This window comes from Stegodyphus dumicola, chromosome 11 (genome assembly GCF_044657685.1).
Source record: "Stegodyphus dumicola isolate Sdum_Otavi_A_Nest chromosome 11, ASM4465768v1".
Lineage (NCBI taxonomy): Eukaryota > Metazoa > Arthropoda > Arachnida > Araneae > Eresidae > Stegodyphus > Stegodyphus dumicola.
The window spans coordinates 12,556,342-12,564,844 of record NC_140778.1 but is presented as its reverse complement, the minus strand read 5'-3'; positions in this window follow the sequence as shown (position 1 = coordinate 12,564,844).

The following is an 8,503-nucleotide window of genomic DNA, read 5'->3' as shown; positions in this document are numbered from 1 at the left end:
TATTTGAAGAAATTAAATAATGAAACATCTGCATAAATGTATGTATATTTCTCGCATTGCGGTAAAACAATGGTACATAGAGCGATCGAATTTTGAATGACTTAATCCTAAAGCGAATATAGGCATGTGAAAGCCCAAATTTGAAATTTGGAATTTGGTTTATTATCGATTTCATATTTTGTAAACCTTTAACGAATTTTTGATTAAAAACTCAAGGATTTCAAAGCGAGCCTTGTCAACGTTGTACAGAAAAACATTTTTATCACCAGCGCGCGAGACTCTGTATCGTAAATTCTAAAGATTGTATAAGAATTTAAAACTATTTAGCGATATTGCCCTTGAACAGAATTTTATGCTTTAAGTGCAAGAATGTGATATTTAATAGATGAAGGTAACAGGCAAAATGTTAAAAAAACTCCCCTTTGGACGTAATTTAAAATCCGAAACCTTTCAGATTTTATTATTATTATTATTATTTTTAAATTTATTGGAAAAAAAAGGAAATCTAGAATCAGTTGCACCCAAAATGAAGACGGCACCCCCCCCCCCCTTTATTGTACTTAGTAATCAGACATCGTGTCTTAATAAAATTATAAATCCGAGTTGAGGTTTATTATCATTGCAAGACTTTTCCAAAAATAATCCGGGGAACAACGTATTAAACAATTCGTGATTTCTTTACAAATTACGTCCTATCTTTCCCTTTAAATTAGTTAAATATCTTCTTTGATAACTAATTCTTTTCCTTTTCCAATTAATTAAATCTTTTCATCTTGGAAAAATTAAGTCTTTCTTTCTCAGCTGATTTTAAATACAAAATTTACTGCTGTACATCTTTGATTTTGGGTGCAGCAGTTGTTCAACAAATGACTTCCATCAGGAACCGTTTAACTTAAAGTTGCTTCAGATGCGAAAGGAAAATTTGGATGCAAGATCAGGTAATAGTTCGTATTCACTGTTATGATTTTAAACATTTTTGAAGTTAGGCAAAGAAACAACTTTCTACTTTGCCTGATTTTAATCTTTTACTCTGACATGTTTTTCTTTTCTACTTATTTTTGAAATCTTTAAAAACGTTAATAATATTCAAAATCTTCTTTCCATACCTGCTGTTTTCGGTGAACTTTATCACAGAGAAGAAAATGCTGTGGTTTGGCAAGTTACTTGAACTACTGCTTGTCGCATCTCTTTTGTCAGTGCAACTCGAGCATTAGAAGGGGAAGCACTACCATTTCTCTAGTGATCAAGCAGTTTTACGAGTAACGATGGTAAAAATTTCACGTGCTCAAATTGTTTTGTGTATTACCTAATCTTGAAGCATTTTGTATAGTTTTAAATTTTTATTACTCAAAATTCTTAATATTCATAATTTTTGATTCTGTGTATTTAAGTCTATATTTACAAGAAAAATTATTACCTTTTTAAGAGTAAATCACTTTTATTGATCATCGAGTTTGAAGCATGCGGCATAATTGCTTTTAATTATCCTTTAACATTTAAATTTTATAGTTCGAATTTTTTATTTAATTTAAAACCTAATTTTATTTTCCTCATAAACTTCTAAAATGATTGCTAATTTCTTAGTTGATATTACGTTACAGGTTGATGCATGTTTCCGTAAAAAAAAATCCCTCAATAGAAATTTTAAATTTTCTTTAAAATTACATTCATTTTAGAAAATATGGCCTTCACACATATAGTAAGTATAATTTTTGTATTTTTTGATTAAATATTTTGAAGTGAAGGTCATGCTGTAAAAGATCCTGGATTCGATACACCGAACTGAACAAAAGACCTGTAATGCGTTACAAATCCGTAGCTTTGACTCAAAAATCAACACAGTTGATCCCTACTGCACACGTGACAATGATTACACCTTTTCCTCACCTGCTACCCTGTCCTCCTGACTTGCTGTTCTGAATTTCTACATTTTCTGCGCTCGTTGAGGTATCAGGAGGAAGATACCAGAATAGAGTGTGCATTGTGCAAGCTACTCGCGGCATATTGCGGAGCATAGAACTAAAGCTCATCCCCCTTCATGAAATTCCTCACTTGGAAAAAGCATTCTTGCGATTTCTTCAAATGTCGAGACCCATCTTAGAGATTTCATTTCGCAACTGATAAGAGCCAGGATAGGATATCCCTTGCTTTATACCAATGCGATTGTAACAAAGTATTAACCAATGCGAATGCGGTTCTTAAGAATTTATAATTAAGTAAATTAACGTAGAGGAGCTTCAGGCATGAATTAATGTTATCGCGCATACTCCTATCAAGAGGAGTTATCGAAGGTGCATTTTATGAAATGCCAACTATCCGGTAGAGCTCTCGCTTCAGTTTAGATACTAGCATTCAGATGTCCCATCAGGCTGACCAGTGGCTAGCTACAGTAGAGGGAATTTCTTTAGATCATGCAGAAAGTACATAGAACATCCATGCCTAAAATTGAGAGCTCTGCTTTAGATCACTGTTTAGATACCTTTGTTATGGATTTTGTGTTTAGATAGCTATTTTTAGTAGAATTATAATTAAAATTATTTTATATCCCCGTGCAGTGGAACACGAGACAAAGCTATGCCGGAAAAGTAAAAATGCAGGAACACGCGCGTTTAACATTTAACAGATAGGTAGAGGGAAGTACGTTCAACTCGAAAACGCTTAAGACGGAATATCGGTTAACACAAAATAATACAACGGCGCATTCCTATAAATGTTAAACTGAGAAAAATAATTATTATTCACACTGTCATGTAATAAAATCCTTATTAAGTACGTTTAATCTGCAGTTGTGCACTGATCACGGTTCAAGAGATAAGTCTTTAGTTACTCTTAAAAGCCAGGTATTCAAAGCGAAACGAGTTGCGAGGAATTACTTTTTATATCTTTCTACCCATTCCTCATGGTAAAATGTTTGTGCATACTGAATATCATCAGCATTTAGGCAATGAAATATTTAAAATGCGTCATACCGAACGTCTCTCTTCCCCTACTATGCGAGGAACTGGAAAATTTTAACTTTTTATCATGCTGTCGCATCATAAGTTTAAGAAGAGAATATTCCATAGTTCAACATTGAATTTAACGCAATTTATTACTGTTTTAGTACATTAGAGCCAAGTGTTATGTCTTGAGATTTGCATTGTACTACGCATTTATTTTATAACTGATTTGTTACTCCTTTCAACGTTCTATATAATAATGTGGACTAATACCGCAAGATTAAGAGGAATAATTTTTCTAGAAATCTGAAACAATGTAAACAACTAAAAAATTTAGCCATTTATATTATGGAAACGTTTTCTTTTTAATTGTTTGGTAGTGACAAGACAAATGCTTAATGCTGAAATAACCAAATTCCCCGCATTAATTACGAGGTAATTTAACACATTCTAAATACTTCGAGGGCAATTTTTCCTCGAGGGCCTTGTCCCTTTTTAGCAAGAATTAGTATGGTGTTGCCTGGGGAACATAAAAGTCTGAAAATGTCGGCGCAGGCTGCGTTTCACGAGCACTTCGATGTTTGAAATTGAGGAGGCGAAACGAATTTGTAAAAACATTATCAAGCAGAAGATTATAATTTCGAATCACATGTATGCCCTAGGTCCACAGTTGCAGATAAGACAGTGAGGGAGATTTTTGTCCATTAAATGCAAATTATCGTTGCGTTTTAATTGCTTTGGTCACATTTATTTGGCTAAAAGAGTGGATATTGGCAAGTAATTATACATCCAATTGACCCACAAAAGATCTAAAGTTACGTTCCACTAAATGTACGCTACTCAGACAGGCAATGACTTACCTTTGACATGCCCTTTCTGCCATAGATAGGAGTATAAATCCAGAAAAAGTGTCAAAAGTTAAAGATTGGAGACGGCTGGAAAATGTTCATTAACAGAGAAGTTTCTTGGGACTATGCTCGTAATATAGGAGATTTCTATAGAAGTTTCCTTCCATCGCAAGGAGCTTTCAGAATCTAACAAAAAGCAAGCAAAATGTTTTCTGGAAAATGAAAGTGAGGATGCATTTCACAAACTAAAGAAAGCGTTATCTGTGTCAATTCTGACGCATCATCATCACGACAAATCATTCTTCACACAGATGCGAGGAACGAGAGAATCGGAGCTATTTTTCTCAAGAAATAAACGGTCAAGAAAATGTCGTACAATACTGGAATAAATGCTGGTCTAAGCCGGAGAGGAATTGCCGCGTTAAAGGGAACGATATGCTCGCCATAATTAAAGCCGTAGAATATTTCCATCATTATCTCTGCGGCTGAAAATTCCTGCTCCGGAACAGATCTTGGATCGTTGACCTGGTTCTTAAATTTCAAGGATCTCGAATCTAATATCCAGGTGGCAAGTAGCCGTGTGCATGTGGAGAGTCCAAGACTATGGCATAAATATCCGTCACCGGAATGGATCATCCCATTGAATCACCGTCGCTTTGTCTAAAAAAACCCTGACAAGAAAACTGCAGGTATTATTCTAGGATCGAAGCGAAATACGAGCTGCTTAATCCGGTTGTACGTCAAGTTACAAATTTATGTTATAAATTGTTGGTGCTCAAAATATCAAGTGGAACGAAATATTAGGAACTCCACTGAACTTCAATGTTTTAAATTATTATCTCTTGACGAGTCGATTTGAAGCAATAAAGTATGAATAATTAATTTGAATTTTCATAGTTTTAATTTAAAATGTTTTAAAAAATTTCATTATTTTCTAAACTTTCAATTTACATTTTACTTCTTTCTAAAGATTACTAGCCCTAATGTTTAATTTTTAAATTCCTTTTAAACACGTTTTCTAGGATACCGTATTCATTTATCTTTTATTTTTTTCTGATTTTAAATTGTAGCTTATAAGACGTAAAAACTATTAATATTTAGTGAAAGATTTTGGTGAATGCAAAACTGAAAAAAATTATTCTTTGAGTTTTAAGTCGAGAGCATTTTCAGGTAAGCTGAAAAATTTTAAATCGAATTTTCTGAAACAAGCTTTGTTTCCGAGAAGTAATGAATTTCAATTCAAATATAGTCCAATCTAATACCAAGAGATATGGCTGACCACCAGTTGTTTCATTCCTTCCTGTGGTATAAATTATTGAAAATTATTAGAATGTAAGAGACTTCAATGGCTCCGCCGTCATTTCTTAAATAAAACTGCGCTGTTTCTCCGTCATTTCTTAAATAAAACTGCGCTGTTTCTTTGAGGCAAAGCGGTGGTTATTAACATAATATACGATCACTGTTTGCCATTGTGTTCCCGATGTGTTTCGCAAGTTAGACTTGTAATGCGACTGAAGTTAATGTAAAATATTTACTCAGTTTGATCGGTTTGTAGAGGATAAAGCAACTAGAGTGGGCATTTTCAAATGACATTGTCAAACATGGAATTGGAGTTATAATACAGAACCCCCGAATAGTAATAGTAAAGGTTTCATAATTAGGTTGTGCATTTTCCTATTTTAAATAATTAAGGTCTTTCAACTATGTTTTTAGCACTGAAATAAATTTAGGACCTTATTAAAAGTGGTTATTATTTTAAGTAGCTTGCTGCTGTATATCGCCTATTGTCTTAAAAGTAGTCAATCTTTTATGAACTGTGGGATGAATATTGCACCCATTAAGATGTCTGAATCAAATATTGCGTCTTCAGAATTTCTTTATCCAACAATAAAATTATGTTGACCTCGGCAACGTCTGTTTAGAAGTCCATCATATCTTCTACGCAATAAAGCCTTCACAGTTGAATGGAAAGAACCATCACCAAAGCATTCCAGCTATTCCCAAATTATTTCGAAACGGATATTTTCTCACATACCTATTCCCAAACGGGTATTTTATCAAATATCCGTTTATTAAATTCAAGAACGGGTGCCGCTTCGAATTCAGAAAGAAGCATTGAAATTATATTATAGACATTTTTTTATGTTTGAAATGAAATAATTTCCATTATAATTGAATTCAATTATTCTATTTCTCGTCGACAGCTACAAACCACGATAAAATAATACCCCACATGTCATAGAAACATTGAAATCTAACTTTCAATACATTTATTTTCCATAACGACATTCTGGCGCTAGGTTTCTTTCTTACAGCGTAACAAAGGAATCGCAACTCCGAATGTGCAACAAAAATCAAATTTCTCACAGACTATAATTCAGCGCAGATTCTGGTGGCGCATGCGCTATTAGACAAGATTTTCCTCTGTCGCCAAGTATTTCTCAGCTAATACATAACAAAAGTGATAATTTCAGCGAGCTCACATATTTTCGTATTTAGAATAAAAGGCTGAATTGCGATGCAATATAATTACCATTTCTCGGATTAATAATCTTACTCGGTTCGGAAGAAATACTGCCTAATTTTGTGAAGCTATCATTAACGCAAAAATGGTAAGCTAATGTCTGGTTATAGAAAATTTAATTTTTATCGCGTTTTCCTCTGAAAAGATTTTGATATTTATGATTAAATATTTCAAAATTTCTAATGCATTTGTAGGATCGGTACTTAGTGTCTAGGAATATGATGTCTGTAAACTTACTTCTTAGGTGGTTGTCTAGGGGCTAATAAACTAGTCCGATTTATGGAAACCTCTATAATTTAATGAAACATGAATAGTTGCTACAAACTACAAAATGATTACATGTGTAGTAGGAAATAGATGATATTTACAGATGAAGAAAATCCACCGTCTTTTACATGCAAACATCTTTCATTCGCATCACAGTTCTAATGGCGGAATCGTCTGACTTCTATCATCGGAAAAGCAAAAGGTTTATTCTCACAGCTTGTCGCGTCATCCGATTATAATGAACGATGCCATGCCACACATTTAAAGAGAAATATTCAGCGGAATTAAAATTTCAGTTCACAAAGAGATGTAGACTGTGATCATATCACAGAGGTGCTAAGCAAGACAATTACTACTTAAATATAAATTACTAAACGTTAAAATACTACTATAAAATTACTAAAGTACTAAAGAAAATAAATTAGTATCTATTTAGGATTACTACTTAAAAGCAAATTTTGAAGCTTTTTTAATTACTTAATAATTTTTAAATTTTCAAGATCTTTATTGTTTAAATAAATATTTCAAAAGAATAAAGGTTTTAGAAGTGTTCTTTTTTCACGAAATACATCAATCAAAATCGAGAATCATTCAATTACGAAGAAAAAGATAATTTTGTATTTGGAGATTAAAATAAATATCCGCTCGGGTATCGAAGGCAGGTACATATAGCAAAAGTTTAATCAATGCGTATAAGACTTTATATTTATGCTTAAACCTAAAAATTTGTTCTTAGCTACAAGTCGAGAATTAAAAAAAAGAAAGAAAAAAACTACTTAATTGTTTTGAACTGACACATTTCGTTACTTCAGAGGACTCGAAGGCAGCGTTTGTGTAGCAGAGGCTGCGCAAACAGCATTCGAGTAGACAGTGTCGTGTCTAAGTTATGTGCCGCTAAATTCACAAAGATGTATTTATAATCATGTCAACTATCAGGATGGATTGACGTTTATTAAGAATTTTTGTAGCCTTGTACTTTGATCGGTTATTCTGCCACGCAGCGGGAGATGCACTACTCCCACTCTTTCCAAATTGCTGAAAGGATCTCCTTGGGGTCCTGACACATGTGAAAGACCCAAAAATGGAGCTTTTCCAGTTGAAATAGCCTTGTAAAGGTAATAGACAAATGAAGCCCTGAGCTTCGGTGTTCAGCAGGCCATGACTGGGGCAGCTGTAGAACAAAACCTTTCCGAATGAATTAAATATGTTTTATTTGAATAAAATTATATAAATAGTACTTAACATTAGTTGAAAATTTTTTCACACTGTGAGCAACAAGTTTAATAAAAGACAGACATTTTAGTTTTAATTGATAAGGCAATAACAGGAGCCCTTGTTTTGTTACTGCACTTTAGAAAAGAACTGAATATACATCTAGCATACAATATATATATATATATAACTCGTTTCCATGCCTGCAAGCGTGTATAAGAACTTCCATAATTTCCCACATGCTCCATAATATGCATAGCAGCTTCCTTGAAAACGTTTTTTGGAATTTCTTCGAAGCAGGATGATAGAAAATGTATCAAATATCCAAATATATAATAGATTAAAAAAATATTCAATTACTTAATACATAAAACATTCGAAACAGATTGTGTAATCAGATGCTTTTGTGCTACATTATCTTAACTTAAAAAGATCTTAATTTAATTTAAAGACAAACATATTCCGCCGGTATAGTGCTTAGGCATTCTGACTGCCGTAAAGAAGCACCCGAGTCCGAATCCCGGAGAAGGCATGATTGTAACAGGCCGTCCCTTCAAAGGAGACAACGGTTCCGTCCCTTGTAGTGGGTCAAGACTAAAGGCTATTAAATAAAGCTCCCGGCCATTAAAAAATACTCGTGTAAAATTAAATCAGGTTTCAAAATCAGTTTGTAATGTTACCTCATGCTATGAGCTATTACCTCAGATTAAAAT